At 46.2% G+C, this 21,876-nt stretch overlaps 1 protein-coding gene across 4 annotated transcripts in view; it reads right to left on the bottom strand.

The window, feature by feature from the left end:
- The window catches only part of HIBCH (3-hydroxyisobutyryl-CoA hydrolase), a 1,291,623-nt gene that overhangs the window by 243,145 nt on the left and 1,026,602 nt on the right, over positions 1–21,876 (bottom strand). The window lies entirely within an intron of this gene.

Genomic DNA, 21,876 nt, shown 5'->3' with positions numbered 1-21,876 from the left:
GCAGATTACACAACACTCAGCATTCAAAATGAGTCTTTCAGAGCAGTCTGTGAAGTAATGACCTCTCCTCTAGCAGAGAAAAAGTAAACAGTTAACTTACAGTTGAGATAATAAAAGTCAGATAACAGCCCTCTCCACGACTAACTTAGTCGGAGAGCTTAATGGCTTGTTTGCATAGAGAGAACAACTGGAGTTTCTCAACTCTTCCTGTACTGGAAACAATTAGACTGATGTATCTGATCTTAATGTTTTATTTCTTAGCTGTACTACACATACAAATCATAATATCATATTTTTTTTTCCGCTTCAGTGTCTCTTTAAGCAGTTAATAGCAAAGGCCCCTTACATCCGAGCAACACCAAATTTACAGGATATGTTAAAAAGATAGCAGGAAACAATATTTAAAGGGACTCCGAGCTCTGAAAAAAAAGGAAAGTTGTACTCGCCAGGGGCTTTTTCCAGCCCAGTGCTGGTCGGGAGGTCCCACGCCGGCGTCCTGGCTCCTCTCCTTCACCCCGCTCCGGAATGGCTGACAGGCCGCAGCCCGGGCGACACTCTCCCGAGTGTCAAAGGAAAGTTGTACTCGCCAGGGGCTTTTTCCAGCCCAGTGCTGGTCGGGAGGTCCCACGCCGGCGTCCTGGCTCCTCTCCTTCACCCCGCTCCGGAATGGCTGACAGGCCGCAGCCCGGGCGACACTCTCCCGAGTGTCGGGCTGCTTCTTCCGCATATGACGCGGATTACGTCACACGCCGGCCGCCTCGCGTCATCACGGCGGCCGGCGTGAAAGTACTGTGCATGCGCGCTTTGTTCGCGCATGCGCAGTACTTTCACGCCGGCCGCCGTGATGACGCGAGGCGGCCGGCGTGTGACGTAATCCGCGTCATATGCGGAAGAAGCAGCCCGACACTCGGGAGAGTGTCGCCCGGGCTGCGGCCTGCCAGCCATTCCGGAGCGGGGAGAAGGAGAGGAGCCAGGACGCCGGCGTGGGACCTCCCGACCAGCACTGGGCTGGAAAAAGCCCCTGGTAAGTACAACTTTCCTTTTTTTTCAGAGCTCGGAGTCCCTTTAAAGGACTTCCGAGGCCACAAATGTGAAAAAAGTTAAATACCTTTTCATAATCCAGATCCATGGAGGACGCCATCCACGCCCTCCCGTTCATTCCATCATGGCTCCTACAGTAATACAAGCCCCCGTCGGGTCCCGCCCCCTCTGAACGGGTCGGGTTCTCATTCCCCCCGCGGATGGTTCGGTTCGCGAAAAAGTTTGCGAACCGCAATAGACTTCAATGGGGAGGCGAACTTGGAAAACTAGAAACACTTATGCTGGCCAGAAAAGTGATGGAAAACATGTTTCAAGGGGTCTAACACCTGGACCCCCAGGTGGTGGAGTGGGATACATGCCAAAAGTCCCGAGAAAAATCTGGATTTGACGCAAAGCAGCGTTTTAAGGGCAGAAATCACATTGACTGCTAAATTGCAGACCTAAAGTGCTTTCAAACATCTTGCATGTGTATACATCAATCAGGGAGTGTAATTAGTGTACTGCTTCACACTGACACACTAAACTCACTGTGTAATGCACCGCAAACAGCTGTTTGTGTAGTGACGGCCGTACTGGACTGGTGCGCAGTGCGCACCATGGTGAGATTGCTCTTCCTCACTCAGTGATGTCTGGTTAGGTAATGTCTGTTTGCCTTATCAACTTTCGATGGTTCTTTCTCTACCATTGTTAAAGCTTACATCTATTTTTTTTTTTACATTACATGTTTTACTTGCTGTTCACTACCTGCAACGAGAATCTATTATGGAGGGCAAGTCTGCCATTGTAAACAAGGGTAATGGCCGGGGAATCCTTCCTGGTGTGATTCCGGTCCGGAGTTGTAGCCTAACAGACGGCTACCACCACACATCCAGGCAAGGAGGGCAGCAGGCATGGCATGCCCGCCCCGAGGTAGTGACCAAAAATAACAATACAGGACTCAGGAGGACTTTTGAGGCCCTAATGTAATGAATCAACTTGAAATCCTTTAACGGGAATCCGTTATGGAGGGCAAGTCTGATGGTGCCTTTACTGCGATTCACCGGGTTGGTCTCCGGCGAGAATCTGTTATGGAGGTCAAGTCTGCCATTGTGACCACTGACCATGGGTAATGGCCGGGGAATCCTTCCTGGTGTGATTCCGGTCCGGAGTTGGAGCCTAACAAATGGCTACCACCACACATCCAGGCAAGGAGAGCAGCAGGTATGCCCGCCCCGAGGTAGTGACCAAAAATAACAATACAGGACTCAGGAGGACTTTTGAGGCCCTAATGTAATGAATTAACTTTAAATCCTTTAACAAGAATGCAGTGAAAGGTATGCAGTGACTGCAAACAGCCGTTTGTGTAGTGACGGCCATGCTGGACTGGTGCGCACCATGACAAGAGTGCAGGTGATGGTGGCTTTACAGCCCATATGGTTGCACGGCTGATGTAGCTGAATAACAGAACAGTGACTGTCCCGCTGATCAAATTTGGTCTGACCACAATAAAGCAACGACCTTATTATCTTTGGTGTATCATCCCCACCTGAGACACTCATATAGCCAGCGGACATTGCTTCATTGTGATACGCAAGCCCCTTCACCGCGGCAAGGTAATGATCACGAAGGGGGATGGGCACATGGACATGCTTTTTTTTTGTTGCAGCCGCCCGCAGTGCAGCCAGAAAAATTAGGCAGGCATGTAAACGCGCCATAAAAATTACTCTAGCAGCGGCCTTAAAAATTCAGGAATCCGCCTAGAGTCCTGGACCCTGTTGGTGGTGGCGGAGAAGGCAGTGAAGCGGCCTGCAGGCAGAGATGCTGTGTGTGGGGACTGGCTTAGTCTTCGGTCGTGCAGTAGCCCTCCGGGATCCATGCCTCATTCATTTTGATAAAGGTGAGGTACTGAACACTTTCGTGACTTAGGCGACTTCTCTTCTCAGTGACAATGCCTCCAGCTGCACTTAAGGTCCTTTCTGACAGGACGCTTGCTGCAGGGCAAGAGAGAAGTTGGATGGCAAATTGGGACAGCTCTGGCCACAGGCCAAGCCTGCGCACCCAGTAGACCAAGGGTTCATCGTCGCTGCTCACAGTGTCTACATCCACAGTTAAGGCCAGGTAGTTGTCTACCTGCCGGTCCAGGCATTGGTGGAGGGTGGATCCGGAAGGGCTACGGCGAGGCGTTGGACTAAAGAATGTCCGCATGTCCGACATCACCCTGAGATCGCTGGAGCGTCCTGTCCTTGCCTGCGTGGACTTGGAAGAAGGAGGATTACTGCCAGTGGAACCTTTATTGCGTTGTGCTGTCACATCACTCTTAAACGCATTGTAAAGCATCATTGCCAGCTTGTTCTGCAAGTGCTGCATCCTTTCCGCCTTCTGTTGAGTTGGTAACAGGTCCACCACTTTGTGCCTGTACCGAGGGTCTAGTAGCGTGGCCACCCAGTACAGGTCATTCCCCTTGAGTTTTTTTATATGGGGGTCCCTCAATAGGCTGGACAACATAAAAGAGGCCATCTGCACAAACTTAGATCTAGACGTACTCTCCATCTCCTCTTGCTTTTCCTCAGTGACGTCACGCAAGTCCTCTTCCTCCCCCCAGCCACGAACAATACCACGGGAACGTGGAGCTGCACAAGCCCCCTGTGACGGCTGCTGCGGTTGTTCTTCTGCCGCCGCCTCTTCCTCCTCCACAGAAACACCTTCCTCATCCGAGTCTGACTCCACTCCTTCCCCACACGACTCTTCTTCCTCCTCCTCCCCCTCTGTGCTGCAGCAGGTGTCGAGGAAACATCTGGTTCTGATGAAAATTGCTCCCACGACTCCTCCTGCCGTAACTGTTCTTCATGCTCCTCCACAGCTTGATCCACCACTCTACGCACTGCACTGCCTTCAGCGCGACTCACCAGGTTGGTCACCTCCTCAAACGGCTGCATGATCCTGCATGCATTTCGCATCAGTGAACAGTTCGGTGGCCAGAACATCCCCATCTTACCAGATTGTGTCCTTCTACTGTAATTGTATAGGTACTCGGTGACGGGTTTCTCCTGGTCTAGCAGGCGAGAGAACATGAGCAGGGTGGAATTCCAGCGAGTCGGGCTATCGCAAATGAGGCGTCTCACCGGCAAGTTGTTTCTCCGCTGAATGTCCGCAAAGCGTGCCATGGCTGTGTAAGACCGCCTGAAATGCCCACACAACTTCCTGGCTTGCTTCGCGACGTCCTCTAAGCCTGGGTACTTGGACACAAATCTTTGCACGACCAGATTCAGCACATGTGCCATGCAGGGTACATGTGTCAGCTTTCCCAAATTCAAAGCAGAAAGGAGATTGCTGCCGTTGTCACACACCACGTTGCCGATCTCCAGATGGTGCGGGGTCAGCCATTGCTATACCTCTTTGTTAAGAGCAGCCAGGAGAGCTGGTCCAGTGTGACTCTCCACTTTGAGGCAAGACATGTCTAAAATGGCGTGACACCGTTGTACCTGGCATGCAGCGTAGGCTCTGGGGACATGGGTCTGTGTAGCTGGAGAGGAGGAGATGGCAGCACCACTAGAGTTGAACTGCAACTCAGCCAAGGAGGAGGAGGAGGATGACAGCGAAGAATATGTAGCAGGAGGAGAAGGAGAGGAGGTGGCAGGAGGCCTGCCTGCAAGACGTGGAGGTGTCACAAGTTGGTCCGCTGCGCAGCCACATACTCCCTGCTTGCCATCGGTCACCAGGTTGACCCAATGGGCTGTGTATGTAATGTAGCGGCCCTGCCTGTGCTTGACAGACCAGGCATCCGTGGTCAGGTGGACCCTTGACCCAACGCTCTTCGCAAGAGATGACACCACTTGCCTCTCAACTGCACGGTACAGTTTGGGTATGGCCTTTTGTGAAAAATAATTGCGGCCTGGTATCTTCCACTGCAGTGTCCCAATGGCCACACATTTACGGAAAGCCTCTGACTCCACCAGCTTGTATGGTAATGGCTGGTGAGCTAATAGTTCCGCCACGCCAGCTCGGGCAAGAGGGTGACTTGCAGAAATTGGCTTCTTCCGCTCAAAGACTTCCTTCACGGACACCTGGCTACTGCTGTGGGCAGAGAAGCAGGAACCGCTCAAGGGCAGAGGCGGTGTGGAGAAGGGTGGCTGTGAAGGTGCAAGGGAGAAAGCGGCTGAAGATGATGCACCTGAAGGAGAAAGAGGAGAAGGAGAGTGGTTTGTCTTTTGGGTGCTGCTTTTCCTCAGGTGTTCTTCCCATTGCTGTTTGTGCCTTTTCTCCAGATGCCTTTGTAAGGCACTTGTCCCTACGTGAGTGTTGGCCTTTCCACGGCTCAATTTTTAGAGGCAGAGAGAACAGATGGCTTTGCTCTGATCTGAGGTACACATGTTAAAACATTTCCAAACCGCTGAGCCCCCCCCCTGGCGATACATGGCGCCGGACACTGCCCCCAGCTGTTTCTGAGGACAAGCTCCCTCTGCTTCTTTCATGGACTCGTCTTCTCCTACTCCTCTCTGGCTCCCCCTCTGAACTGTCCCCCTGGTCATCTCCTCTATTGGGAACATACGTGGCATCCGTATAATCAGCAACATAATCCTCCTGCCCAGCTTCGCTTTCCTTAGATGCAGTGAGGTGGGTTCACTCAACACAATAGGTAGTTAGATGCAGTGAGGTGGGTTAACTCAACACAACAGCTAGCTATATGCAGTGAGGTGGGTTCACTGAACACAAAGGTAGTTAGATGCAGTGAGGTGGGTTCACTCAACACAACAGCTAGGTACAGTGGAGGAAATAATTATTTGACCCCTCACTGATTTTGTTAGTTTGTCCAATGACAAAGAAATGAAAAGTCTCAGAACAGTATCATTTCAATGGTAGGTTTATTTTAACAGTGGCAGATAGCACATCAAAAGGAAAATCGAAAAAATAACCTTAAATAAAAGATAGCAACTGATTTGCATTTCATTGAGTGAAATACGTTTTTGAACCCCTACCAACCATTAAGAGTTCTGGCTCCCACAGAGTGGTTACATACTTCTACTCAATTAGTCACCCTCATTAAGGACACCTGTCTTAACTAGTCACCTGTATAAAAGACACCTGTCCACAGAATCAATCAATCAAGCAGACTCCAAACTCTCCAACATGGGAAAGACCAAAGAGCTGTCCAAGGATGTCAGAGACAAAATGTCATTGTCATTGGACAAACTTACAAAATCAGTGAGGGGTCAAATAATTATTTCCTCCACTGTATATGCAGTGAGGTGAGTTCACGCAACACAATAGGTAGTTAGATGCAGTGAGGTGGGTTCACTGAACACTAAAGGTAGTTAGATGCAGTGAGGTGGGTTCACTGAACACAATAGGTAGTTAGATGCAGTGAGGCGGGTTCACTCAACACAATAGGTAGTTAAATGCAGTAAGGTGGGTTCACTCAACACAATAGGTAGTTAAATGCAGTGAAGTGGGTTCACTCAACACAATAAGTAGTTAGATGCAGTGAGGTGGGTTCACTCAACTCAACAGCTAGCTATATGCAGTGAGGTGGGTTCACTGAACACTAAAGGTAGTTAGATGCAGTGAGGTGGGTTCACTCAACACAATAGCTAGGTATATGCGCATGAGCGTGACGTCACTCATGACATCACGCACATGCGCAGAAAGTGCCCGGCAACAGGAGCATGATCTAGGACGCGCTCCGCCGGGCAGCGCAGGCGTACTACTCTGAGTCATTGCGACCCGGAAGTAGTAGAAGCCCCACAGATTTTGAGATGTTCGCCGGTGACCGTTTGCAACATCTCTAGTCGGGAACCGACCGGGGCTGGTATTACTGCGGGTGTCATGGTGGAATGAATGGGAGGGCGCGGATGGTGTCCTCCATGGATCTGGATTATGAAATGGTATGTAACTTTTTTTATACTTTTGGCCTCAGAAGTCCTTTAAAAAAAATATATATTTGTTTTTTATTATTTTTATGTGTGGGGTCCCCTCTCCCAAGCCTATGTAACCCCTTGTCCCCCATGCAGGCTGGGATAGCCAGAATGCGGAGCCCCGGCCGACTGGGGGTTCGCACCCTGAGCTATACCAGCCTGCATGGTCCATGGTATGGGGGGCTCTGGGAGGGAGGGGCGGCCAAGCCTCCCCCCCCCCCCCGCCGGAGCCCTTGTCCAATCCATGGACAAAGGGCTCTTCCCCACCTCCGGTGCCCCAGGAGGAGGTGGGGGGACAACTCCCTTGGGGGGAGTTCATGGTGGCATCTGGGAGTCCCCTTTAAGAAGGGGACCCCAGATGCCCACCCCCCTCCCAGGAGAAAGGAGTATTTTGTATTGAATCAACTGAATCATTACCGAGGAAACTACGCCTACGAAACAAAGCATAAGCGTAAGCTACGCCTATTGCGGCAACTACGCCTGCCAACTTAACTACGTAGGAGAGCGTAATGTGCGAAGTACGCGTAGTTTACGCCTAGCGACATGTCTACGCGTTACTACACAAGGTAAACTACGCATGCGAAGCTACGCATAATACGCGGTAAGTACGCTTAGCAAACGTAGCTACGAAGTTCGGCAGAATAACTACGCGTATTTTACTATGCGTAGTTTTCAACATACGTAATACTACGCGATGCATATTTCGTAAACTACGATGCGTAGATTCGCATAGGCGTAGTTTCTGCTCAAGCCTGGTACAGCCCCTATATACAGTCACTTTACACAGGCCCTATAGACACACTACATATATATATGTGTATATATATATATATATATATATACATATATATATATATATACATATATATATACATATATATATATATATACATATATACATATATATATATACATATATATATATACATATATATATATATACATATATATATACATATATATATATATATACATATATACATATATATATATACATATATATATATACATATATATATATATACATATATATATATACATATATATATATACATATATATATATACATATATATATATATATATATATATATATATACATATATACATATATATATACATATATATATATATACATATATATATATACATATATATATATACATATATATATATACATATATATATATATATATATATATATATATACATATATACATATATATATACATATATATATATATACATATATATATATATATATATATATACATATATATATACACACATATATATATATATATATATATATATATATATATATATACATATTTATATACAGTGGTGTGAAAAACTATTTGCCCCCTTTCTGATTTCTTATTCTTTTGCATGTTTGTCACACTTAAATGTTTCTGCTCATCAAAAACCGTTAACTATTAGTCAAAGATAACCTAATTGAACACAAAATGCAGTTTTAAATGATGGTTTTTATTATTTAGTGAGAAAAAAAACTCCAAATCTACATGGCCCTGTGTGAAAAAGTGATTGCCCCCCTTGTTAAAAAATAACTTAACTGTGGTTTATCACACCTGAGTTTAATTTCTGTAGTCACCCCCAGGCCTGATTACTGCCACACCTGTTTCAATCAAGAAATCACTTAAATAGGAGCTATCTGACACAGAGAAGTAGACCAAAAGCACCTCAAAAGTTAGACATCATGCCAAGATCCAAAGAAATTCAGGAACAAATAAGAACAAAGTACTGTAATTGAGATCTATCAGTCTGGTAAAGGTTATAAAGCCATTTCTAAAGCTTTGGGACTCCAGCGAACCACAGTGAGAGCCATTATCCACAAATGGCAAAAACATGGAACAGTGATGAACCTTCCCAGGAGTGGCTGGCTGACCAAAATTACCCCAAGAGCACAGAGAAAACTCATCCGAGAGGCCACAAAAGACCCCAGGAAAACATCTAAAGATCTGCAGGCCTCACTTGCCTCAATTAAGGTCATTGTTCATGACTCCACCATAAGAAAGAGACTGGGCAAAAACGGTCTGCATGGCAGATAGCCAAGGCGCAAACCACTTTTAAGCAAAAAGAACATTAAGGCTCGTCTCAATTTTGCTAAAAAAACATTTCAATGATTGGCAAGACTTTTGGGAAAATACCTTGTGGACCGACGAGACAAAAGTTGAACTTTTTGGAAGGTGCGTGTCCCGTTACATCTGGCGTAGAAGTTACACAGCATTTCAGCAAAAGAACATCATACCAACAGTAAAATATGGTGGTGGTAGTGTGATGGTCTGGGTTTTTTTTGCTGCTTCAGGACCTGGAAGGCATGCTGTGATAGATGGAACCATGAATTCTACTGTCTACCAAAAAATCCTGAAGGAGAATGTCCGGCCATCTGTTTGTCAACTCAAGCTGAAGCGATCTTGGGTGCTGCAGCAGGACAATGACCCAAAACACACCAGCAAATCCACCTCTGAATGGCTGAAGAAAAACAAAATGAAGACTTTGGAGTGGCCTAGTCAAAGTCCTGACCTGAATCCTATTGAGATGTTGTGGCATGACCTTAAAAAGGCGGTTCATGCTAGAAAACCCTCAAATAAAGCTGAATTACAACAATTCTGCAAAGATGAGTGGGCCAAAATTCCTCCAGAGCACTGTAAAAGACTCGTTGCAAGTTATCGCAAACGCTTGATTGCATTTATTGCTGCTAAGGGTGGCCCAACCAGTTATTAGGTTCAGGGGGCAATTTCTTTTTCACACAGGGCCATGTAGGTTTTGAGTTATTTTTCTCACTAAATAATAAAAACCATCATTTAAAACTGCATTTTGTGTTCAATTATGTTATCTTTGACTAATAGTTAACGGTTTTTGATGAGCAGAAACATTTAAGTGTGACAAACATGCAAAAGAATAAGAAATCAGGAAGGGGGAAAATAGTTTTTCACACCACTGTATATACATATATATATATATATATATATATATATATATATATATACACATACATATATATATATATATATATATATATATACACATACATATATATATATATATATATATATATATATATATATATATATATATATATATATATATATATATATATATATATATATATATAGGGAGTGCAGAATTATTAGGCACAGTGTTCTCCCCAGAATTTTTTTCCAGCCGGGTGGCATGAAAGAGTAGCCGGGTGGTGTGCGAGTTGCGAGGGGGGGATTTTTTTCCCCCTTACAGTATAAGGAGGAGAATGAGGAGTTGAGCCAGGTGCTCCTCAAAATTAGCCAGGTGAAACAACTGTCTTAAAGAGCTTGGGAAGAACACTACAAATGGGTGTTACAGTTGCATTTCATGGGGAGACTGGTTTGGGCATCATGGTGACGTAGTGGTTAGCACTCTTTCCTTGCAGCGCTGGGTCCCCCGTTTGAATGCCAGCCAGGGCACCATCTACAAGTTTGTATGTTCTCTCAGTGTCTGTGTGGGTTTCCTCCGGGCACTCCGGTTTCCTCCCACATCCTAAAACCACACAGATAAGTTAATTGGCCCCCCCTAAATTGGCCCTAGACTACAAAACATACACTACATGATACATACATATGACATATGACTATGGTAGGAATTAGATTGTGAGCCGCTCTAAGGGACAGTTAAATGACAAGACAATATACTCTGTACAGCACTGCAGCAGATGTTTGTGCTATATAAATACCAAATAATAATAATAATACGGGATTGAGACAGAAACGAGTCAGCAGCAGCCTCCATCCCCTCCAAGTCAGCTAATCTAAATTGCAGGTCAATGCAGTCATGTTTGTTTTATCAGTCCCCTAGCTTGACAGCTCCCTGCCCTCTCACAAGCTGAAAAATCAGATAAAACGTGCTCCTGCTGGTTAGAGGACAATAGCAGAGACCTCATCCAGTGGAGGGGAGATCATTACTTATCTGCAGAGTTTACAACTTCTCCCACCACATCAGAAGAGCGTGTGTGTTGAAGTCAAGCAGCCGGGGAAAAAGGGGGCGGGGCGGCAGAACTCCGTGCCCTGCACTGCCCGATCACATGTGACTCAGCCTCGGAGCTGCCTGGAGAGGATGGGACTGGCTGCTGACATTCATGCAGCCAGCCCAAGGCAGAGGAAACAATTGTCCATATTTGCTGGGGAGTGAGAGTCTGCCTGCAGCCCCAGGCTCTCTCCCCAGCCTCAAGTCACACAGCATTAGCCTGCCAGCATGTGTATGCGGACGGCTGCTGTTCTGTCTTATCGTGCTGCCCAAGTCCCGCCCCTTACAACCCGCCCAGCCAATCACAGCTCCACTAGGAAGGTGAGGTCACCCAGGCAGAGGAGCGCTCCTGCACTGCAAAGCGATGGCTTTTGCTTGCGATGGCTTTTGCTTCCGTGCCCCAGCCGAGCGCTCCTGCCTGCAGATTACAGCAGTGACATTTGCTAGCTACGCAAGTGCATACCAACAGGCGGGCGGGGTTTCAAAACACCCGGGCGGCCCGCCCACCTAATTAAGCCTGGGGAGAACACTGAGGCAAGTGGTATTTTTGAGGAATAATTTTATTATTGAACAACAACCATGTTCTCAATGAACCCAAAAAACTCATCAATATCAAAGTTGAATATTTTTGAAAGTAGATTTTAGTTTGTTTTTAGTTTTAGCTATTTTAGGGGGATATCTGTGTGTGCTGGTGACTATTACTGTGCATAATTATTAGGCATCTTAACAAAAAACAAATATATACCCATTTCAATTATTTATTTTTACTAGTGAAACCAATATAACATCTCAACATTCACAAATATACATTTCTGACATTCAAAAACAAAACAAAAACAAATCAGTGACCAATATAGCCACCTTCCTTTGCAAGGACACTCAAAAGCCTGCCATCCATGGATTCTGCCCGTGTTTTGATCTGTTCACCAACAACATTGCGTGCAGCAGCAACCACAGCCTCCCAGACACTGTTCAGAGAGGTGTACTGTTTTCCCTCCTTGTAAATCTCACATTTTATGATGGACCACAGGTTCTCAATGGGGTTCAGATCAGGTGAACAAGGAGGCCATGTCATTAGTTTTTCTTCTTTTATACCCTTTCTTGCCAGCCACGCTTTGTACTTGGACGCGTGTGATGGAGCATTGTCCTGCATGAAAATCATGTTTTTCTTGAAGGATGCAGACTTCTTCCTGTACCACTGCTTGAAGAAGGTGTCTTCCAGAAACTGGCAGTAGGACTGGGAGTTGAGCTTGACTCCATCCTCAACCCGAAAAGGCCCCACAAGCTCATCTTTGATGATACCAGCCCAAACCAGTACTCCACCTCCACCTTGCTGGCGTCTCAGTCTGGAGCTCTCTGCCCTTTACCAATCCAGCCACGGGCCCATCCATCTGGCCCATCAAGACTCACTCTCATTTCATCAGTCCATAAAACCTTAGAAAAATCAGTCTTGAGATATTTCTTGGCCCAGTCTTGACGTTTCAGCTTGTGTGTCTTGTTCAGTGGTGGTCGTCTTTCAGCCTTTCTTACCTTGGCCATGTCTCTGAGTATTGCACACCTTGTGCTTTTGGACACTCCAGTGATGTTGCAGCTCTGAAATATGGCCAAACTGGTGGCAAGTGGCATCTTGGCAGCTGCACGCTTGACTTTTCTCAGTTCATGGGCAGTTATTTTGCGCCTTGGTTTTTCCACACGCTTCTTGCGACCCTGTTGACTATTTTGAATGAAACGCTTGATTGTTCGATGATCACGCTTCAGAAGCTTTGTAATTTTAAGAGTGCTGCATCCCTTTTCAAGATATCTCACTATTTTTGACTTTTCTGAGCCTGTCAAGTCCTTCTTTTGACCCATTTTGCCAAAGGAAAGGAAGTTGCCTAATAATTATGCACACCTGATATAGGGTGTTGATGTCATTAGACCACACCCCTTCTCATTACAGAGATGCACATCACCTAATATGCTTAACTGGTAGCAGGCTTTCGAGCCTATACAGTTTGGAGTAAGACAACATGCATAAAGAGGATGATGTGGTCAAAATACTCATTTGCCTAATAATTCTGCACTCCCTGTATATATATATATATATATATATATATATATATATATATATATATATATATATATTTTAGATCAGTGGATCAGCAGCACCACATGTATTTCCACACAGGAATGTGTATGCAGGCAGAGCAGAGGATTCCCCAAGTCCTCAAAGCAATACAAAGTCCACAAGGGTCTGCAGCACACAAATGCTCTTTAAAGGGGCCCTTACATCTAACAATTTTCACTGTGATCGAATCTGTTGTGAAATCGTTGCGCAAACGCTGACCGAACGATCGATTTACGTCCGAAATCGATAGTTGCTGTCGATCCGTCTGTGAGGAAGATTTTGCTTGGTCGCCGGCAGGTTGGGAGTGCGTCGATAGTGACGTTCGAATGCCCAACGACTGACACTAGTGGCAATACATTACCTGCTCTGCCGCCGTGTGTCCCCGCTGTCGCCGCTGCTCCTTCTCCGCTGGGCTCAGGCAGGCTTCACTTCTTCCTGTCCGGACAGGAAGTTTAAACAGTAGAGCACCCTACAGCTCCACAGATGGTGAATCGATTTCATGCTGAAATCGATTCACAATCTGTTTGCAGTAAAGGCAGCCATACGATCCCTCTCTGATCAGATTCGATCAGAGAGGGATCTATCTGTTGGTCGATCTGATGGCAAATCGAGCAGTGTATGCGACCAGTGCCAAACAATGAATGATACAAGCAACAGTTTCAGGCGTCCCCGCCCTTTGTCATGCTAGTAACACACAGAGATTGAAACAATTATATACACGCCCACACAGGAAGTGAACTCTTGTAGGCCTGAAATCCAAGATCAAAACCAAATGAAGGTGAATTAAATGCAAATAAAATGCAAAATTAGATGTCAGCATTAAATGTAGCAGCAAAATGCATGTTATAAAGTCCCACTTATCTGACTGTACAATAATATTTCAAGTCCATATCCAAAGAATCCAGTAGTTCCACGTTGGTATGGATGTTTCCATGGTGACCTGCCAAATCACAAAAACTGATGGAAATCGTAATCCCTGTTTAATCCAGAGGGGAATAAGGTCTCCAATTTCTCTATCCAAAACACTTCACGCTGTTTTAATTTAATAATGCGATCACCACCTCTCCTTAATTTAGGTATATGATATAGGATCATAAATTTGAGATCACTTGTGACCCTTATCCACACAATGTCTGGCCACCGGAAGCTCACAATGTCCATCACGTACAGAGCTCCTATGTTGTCCAATACGATCGCGCACTTTTTGCGTCATTTCGCCAATTTAAAACAGCATGCAAGGGCACCGCAAAAGATAGACAACATAGGAGCTTTGACGTGAGGAAAATATTGATTTTTTATTTTTTTGTTTCCCCGGCTATCCTCAAACCATTGGCCTTTAGTCATATTTGAGCACTCACTGCAAGAAAAGCAAGGGAAGCTACCAAGACAGGGGGCACCCAAAAATGTGGTCGTTTGTCGTTTCGTCTCTGGTATAAAATCAGATCGAATCAATTTGTTCCCAATTGTAGTATTTTTTCTGTATGCAATGACAGGGGGGAGGCAAACCCCAGAATCTCAGGGTAAGTACTGTTTAAAATGTTCCAGTGTTTACATATACATGCCTGTACTTTTCTGGACTGGCCATGATGTTGGCATGCGAAGGGTAGACTTTTATCCCTTTCAGGACTCTGTGAGAAAGTGGATAATGACAGTGAATCTGTCAATTGTTCCACCTCAGACAGTAAATCCGAAGGGTAACCCCTGTCAGTGCTATATAAATACATAATAATATGCTAGGACATTAGACTATGACTATGATAGGATTAGATTGTGAGCTCCTTGGAGGACAGTCATTGACATGCTCTATAAACTCTATAAAGTGCTGCAGGAGATGTCAGTGCTATATAAATACATAATAATAATATGGTAGGACGTTAGACTATAACAATGGTAGTATTAGAGTGGGAGGTCCTCTGAGGACAGTCAGTGACATGACTATGTACAGTTAGTTAGCATGCCCAATTAACTGGATGCACCCATCAGCAGAGAGGTGACAGAAGGGGAGTAGAAGGTGGGAGATAGGTGACAGCAAGGAAGGATGGCAGATAGGTGACAGGAGGGGAGGGTAATAGAGAGGGTTAAGCTGGGGAGGGTGGCATTGAGGTGACAGGAGGGGAGGTTGGCAGAGAGGGGACAGCAGGAGAGGGAGGGTGGTACAGAGGTGACAGGAAGGGAGCGTAGGAGATAGGTGTCAGCAGGAGAGGGTGGTATAAGGGTGACAGAAGGGGAGCATGGCAGATAGGTGTCAGCAGGGCAGGGGAGGGTGGTATAAGGGTGATAGAAGGGGAGGATGGCAGATAGGTGTCAGCAGGGCAGGGGAGGGTGGTATATGGGTGACAGAAAAGGAGGATGGCAGAGAGGGGTCCAGAGGGGAGGGGAGGATAGCAGAAAGGTGGCAGAGAGGGGGTCAGCAAGCAAGGAAAGGGTGGCAGAGAGGTGGGAGCAGGGGAGGTTGACAGCAGGGGAGTAAAGGGTGGCAGAAAGAGGTGGAAGTGGAGGGGAGAATAGATAAGAGGTTTCAGCAACCTGCTGAAGGTGAGGGGAAAGACTAGCAGAAGGTGACTGGCTGCAGCCTGCTGAGGAAGAGGAAAGGGTCAGTCAGGGTGGGGGGTTTAGAAGTCAGGATGGGGGAGCAATAAAAGTTGAAAAGATAGCCGGGGGGGGGGGGGCTGCAGCTAAAAGTACCAAATATCCAAACCTTCAGCTCCCTGGAGCGTGGATGCTATACAAGTTTTTCCCTGTGTACTTAGCCTGTTGCTCAGGAAAAACATCATTGCGGGGGAGGGGGGATCCGTAAGACTGCACTAAGAGCCACAGGGAGTCATAAATAGTTCAGCACTCACCCTGTTTAATCATGTGTGCTGTTAACTATATGTGCATCCTTGCTGAACTTCGGCGGCATGGAATAGCTACTGTGGGAGTGTGGGAGAGTTTGATCAGCTGCATCAGCTTTTGGTGTCAGGACTGCCTGCTCCCCTCTCCCCGTGCACTCACAAGAAGACCAAGTTATTCCCCCCTCACTACGGCTTGATATGTCTCTATCACCTGCTCGGCTGCTCCTGATGTTCCCTCCCTGTTGAATCGGCACAGGCAGGAATGAAGAGTACACCGTCCATCCTCATCACAAGCCGACCACTGTCTTGCCTTCTCTCATTGCACGTCCCGTGTAATAACGCAACATGCAGAGAACAGGAAGTAGTGAGAGCAGCCGGCTGGTGGATGGATGGTGTACCTTCATTTCTGCCTGCGCTGATTCAATACGGAGGGTACATCAGGAGCAGCAGGTCAGGTGATAGAGACTTATAAAGCTGCCCTGCATGCTGCAAAGGACCCCCTCCTTTGTCCAGTGGTGTGGGAAGGAGGAATGAAGTTGGCTCCCTCCCTGCGTCCTCACTACATTTCCCTACCGCCAATGGACTTCTGCCCGGGTGTCACCCCCTTCCCATGATGACACCCGGAGCGCCCCGCCCCCTGCGCCCGCCCCTAGAGACGCCACTGACTATACCGTATATACACTATATTTACACTCCTCTCTACACTATACTGTATAACGATATTTACAATGCTATCTACGATGCACTGAATATACACTACACCTACACACTAGGGAGGTGGATTGGAAGGGATCAGAGGGGTTATGGGGTGAATATGTGTATTATGGTCTGTGAGACACAGACATAAATCAGCAGCAGAGCGTCCAGAGAGCAGTGATGTCCAGAGATCACTGCAGAGCGACAGGGAGAGCGGGAGAGAAAGCAACTTTGTTGCTTTCTGCCTAGTGATCACTGTGATTGGCTCATAGTGATCACATGGTAAGGAGCCAATGAAAGGGAATAGAAACCACTGGTCTTCAGCGCCATGCTGCTGTAATGGCGTTGACTGAACCTCCCTCTGCCGACCTTCCCACTGAGTTGTGGGTAGGGGCTTACTAAATCATACCCAACATCCTTACTTATAAACATTCAACTGCGGAGGGTGCAGCCATTTCCGGAGAGAATGCCCGAGCGGGCATTAAAGGCCTGGTCCTCCATTACATTCCACTCCGCTCCTCGCTGGGTTCCCTGGTGAATCATACCCTCTTCTACCAACCCCTCTCCTATAGGAAATCAACAAGCTAGTTCCACCACCCTTATCTACCTCAACCTCCCCAACACTTACCTTATCTACCTCAGCAGGTGCCCCTTCTAATGGCCCTGTCACCCAAATTAGCCTAAACATTAGGGGGGGGGGGGGAATTCTTTTTTGGTGGATAATGGTGCAGCCTGCAGTGTACTATGTTCATGCACACTTGCCATGGGGGTGGAAATTGATTCTTCTACATTGATTTTTTGTGTAGATGTTGATGGGAAGGCCCAACCCTGTCCCTTGACTAAACCTATCAACTTGTACGCTGGCCCACAACCAATAACGCCCCTTGTTGAGCAGTTTTTGGTATCTGATACCTGCCCCATCAATCTCCTAGGCTCTGATTTGCTAAAGAAAAGCAGGCAGTTATCTCGTACCGTTCAGATGGCGCAATGGAACTCACTTCCCCTTCCCTACCAGAAGAAACTGCCATAATTGTTGCTGCCCTAATGATGGATGCTGACAGTACGTCACATTCCACCAACAACTCTCTGCATGCGCTCGCCCAAAAACCACCGGTTGTGTGGTCGACCTGCCCAGAAGACATAGAACGCCTTCATGTCCAGCCTGTCCACATCACCCTTAAAGCAGGAGCACTTCTACCTCAAAAACCTCAGTAGTCCTTGTCCATGGCACAAATGGATACCATCACTTCACAGCTTCATGCCTACCTGACCTCAGGTGTAATCGAACCTACCACTTCACCCTGCAATAACACCTCTCTTTCCCATGAAGAAGAAGGGAGAAAAGGGCCGTTCTGACACTTACTGTTTAGTGCAAGACCTGAGGGTAATTAATGAAACTACAGTCCGGGAATCTCCCATCGTCCCCAATCCACACACCTTGCTGCCTGCCATACTGCCAGGGGAGACTTTCTTTACCATGATCGATTTAGCCAATGCTTTTTTCCGCATCCCCTTGCATGAAGACACCCAGTACCTGTTTGCTTTCACCCATGCAGGGAAACAATACACCTGGATTTTCATGCCACAACGAGCACAGGACAGTCCTTCACAGTTCAGCAAGGCCATGGGCTTGATTCACTATGCTGTGCTAACCTACTTAGCACGTCTTAAGTCTTTAGGCGCGCTTAGCCAGGGTGCTAAGTAGGTTAGCACCGGTTTTCTCAATCAGATCGCGCACTAAGTACCGCGCACAAAGTCCTATGCGCGCGCTAAGTCCCATAGGCTTTAATAGGCACTTCGCACGGAGCGCCCTGCGCTCTGTGCAGTGCGCGCGTAAAGTTTTGCGCGCATAACTTTGCTCGCGATGTGGTTCGCGTGCAAATTAGCGTGCGAAAAGTCCTTTTAGGCATGCTAAGGGGGTTTTCACAGACGTGCTAACAGTTAGCACCGCTTTGTGAATCAAGGCCCATGTCTTCAGTCTTGGAGGAATGGCAACAGCAGCACCCAGATGCAACAGTTATTTAATATATTGATGACCTTTAATTATGCATTCAAACTAAGTATAGGGGTGAAGCACTAACCATCTCACTTCTGAAGTTTCTGGCTGGAAAAGGTTGCAAGGTGTCACAAAAGAAAGTGCAGTGGGTCAGAGAAAAAGTCAACTTTCTGGGCCACTACATCAGCAAAGTGAAGGAACATCTTACAGAAGAAAAGTAACTTGCTATCGCTGATCTGAAGATCCCAAAAACTGCAAGACAACTTCAGGCCTTCTTGGGCCTCATCTCCTACTGCCAACCCTGGATTGTGGATGCCTCTCTCCTGATGCAACATTTCTATGGGCTCGATTCACAAAGCGGTGCTAACCCAGTAAAAGACTTTAGGCATGATAACCATTGCACCACGCTGGTGAAAAGCCAGTTTAGGCGCGATAAGTTTAGGCGTGATAAGTTTAGATACGTTTAGATCGCGCGCAAAGCAGCGCTATTAAACTCTATGCGAAGTGCACCAGACTTTGCTAGCGCAAAACTTTGGATCAGCTGTGCACTGGGGTGCTAACCCAGTTGGTGCGTAAACTTATCACGCCTAAACTTATCACGCCTAAACTTATCACGCCTAAACTGAGTTTAGGCGTGATAAGGGGCTTTTCACCAGGGTGCTAACTGTTAGCACCGCTTTGTGAATCAAGCCTTATGACTGCATTACCGCCATTCCTTTCTAACTGATGCCAGAAGCTATCACCAGCTTCCATCTACTGAAGGAGGCAGTTTTATTCTCCCCTGCTTTGGGCCTACCCAACTACTCACTAACCTTCCATCTGTATGTCATAGAGCGAGAAGGCCATGCCACTGGAGTTTTAACTCAAATCCATGGCGGGTGACACAGACCTATTGGCTACTACTTAGCAAGACTTGTCCTGGTGGCATAAAGAGCTCCTTTCTTCCTGAGAGTGGCCATCCTGAAAGTGAAAGCACACACAAAATCTGACTCTCCTGAAGCAAAAGGGAACCGTAGAGGAGACCATGCAGCTAAAGCAGCCCTGCAACCACTGGAACAACCATTACCTCTGGTGATGATGACCAGTGTGAAGTTAATTACAATTTACACACAAAAGACATAACAGAACTGAATGTGGATACCATAGTGAGCCCAACAGATTGCTGATTGAACAACTGTGGTGAATTGGCCAGATACATTGCTGATAGGCAGGCATCCTCAAATGTACCCAAATTCGATTCAAGTACATTCGAATTCGGGTCCGGGGCAAATTCGGATTCGCGTTCGATCGCGACCATCGAATTCGATTTGAATTCGATTCGTGATTGGTAACTGAATTCAGGAAAAATTGGTGTTCGCGAATTCGGATGGCCTTTTTTTTTAAAAAACGGAAATCACATTTAGATAGGTGTAATTTAAAAAAAAAATTGATTGAAAACTCTTCTTCTCCTTCTTCTTCTCCTGGTTATTCTTCTTCTTCACCACCATCATCTTTTTTTTTGTTTTGTGTTCATATTCTTCCTCTTGTACCCAACTTAATTTTTTTTCCCTTACAGAACTCTACTGTTGTAAATTTTTTTCTTCAACATCAGCATAGCTAAATTTGTGGTGTAATAGCTAGTGGTGCATGGCAGCAGCGCATAATTCTGTGGACCCTGGCGGTGGGAACACAGACAGCAGGAAGTCAAATACAGCAACTCAAGACTCAACTGCTCATCTCAATCCAGGGCTCTCAGATTATTGTGAATTTGGCTATCGTATTCTGGATAAGGGCATTGAGACGTTCACATGTCATAACATGGTCAATTTTGGATTATAAGACAAAGACAAAGAGGGTTTCAACCTTTGTATCTTTACAGACTCTAGGTGTGAAGAGTCGAGTTATCAAGCTTGTCAGTCTAGACTCTAGACCAAAACCTAGAGATGGCTGGGCATGTTCATCAGGTGTGGTAAGTCATACTTACAGAACTGCAGCCACAGAAACATAGGACTCAATTCACTAAGCAGTTTAGACTAGTCTACTGATGGTTTGGTGTAAACCAGCAATCAGTTGCATCAAAAGGGATTACCGAATGTTTTTAGACCTGGTGTAAAACATTTGGTAATTAGGTCTAATTACCGTACAAGGTCTAAACATACGAGTAACTATGACTGTCATCCTTTTCCTCTGATGTGCTCTCCTCTATATACAATTAAACTCCTGCATAATTAATTCAAAAAGCTCCATCCTCATGTCTAAAATACCTCACAAAAGTACTTTACCGACAGAAATTAGCTGGTCTAATCTCTGCCAGAAAAACCTCCTTAGCGGTATGCCCGACACTGTGTCGGGCATACTGCTGTCTGTCCTCAGGAGTGCCCCAGTATGAATAAAATGAATAAATGTGCAGTAATAGCTGGAAAACCTTTAGCTAGCACTAGGCTAGCTAGTAAAAGTGTCCAGCATTCCCGGATCCCCTGCGATCCCCCCGTTTATACATTACCCTGCCCGGATCCAGCGATCACGCAGCCTCCCTGCACAGCTCCGGTCTCTTTCTATGGGGAGGATCGGGTTTGCGTATGACGTCAGCGACGTCATGACGTCATGTGCGATCCTCCCCATAGTAAAGACCGGAGCTGTCTGGGGAAGCTGCGCCGATCGCTGGAGCCAGGCTGGGTAATGTATAAACTGGTGGGATCTGGGGGTGCCGGACACTTTTACTTTTAGCCTAGTGCTAGCTAAAGGTTTTCCAGCTATTACTGCACATTTATTCATACTAGGGCACAAAGTTACATAACCTCCTGAGCGGCGTAACACTCAGGAGGTTAATCAGGGGGTGGTTGGTTGAAGTAAGAACACAACATAGACAGGATACTCTTTATCAAAAGGTCTATAAGGCACTTAAGGTGCCCATACACTCGTCAGATTGGCAGCAGATAGATAAGAAATGCATCTGATGGTCTATCTGATGCGTTTTTAGAACATTTTTTACCAGGATAGAATTCCAATAGATTTCAGTTTGAAATCTATTGAAATTCGATCTGATGGCATTTTTTTGCCATCAGATTTCCATTAAGGCCAATGCAAACTGATAAGCAATCTCATCAGATCGACCTAAATTTTCCACCCTGCAAGTTCGATGGAAATCCATCGAAATCGATCGAAATCGGCCGTCGATCGGTCGATTGGCCAACCGATTTGCAATCGATTGATCGATCGATCGGGATCGATCGGTCGGCCAGAAAATCGGCTGAGTGTATGGGCTGCTTTACTTTCGAATAAGCTTTGAAGGATATCCTGCCCAGATTTAGCTAAA

This window comes from Hyperolius riggenbachi, chromosome 7 (genome assembly GCF_040937935.1).
Source record: "Hyperolius riggenbachi isolate aHypRig1 chromosome 7, aHypRig1.pri, whole genome shotgun sequence".
Classification (NCBI taxonomy): Eukaryota; Metazoa; Chordata; class Amphibia; order Anura; family Hyperoliidae; genus Hyperolius; species Hyperolius riggenbachi.
Note: the sequence above shows the minus strand (reverse complement) of the source record. Positions and strands in the feature narration are given on the sequence as shown.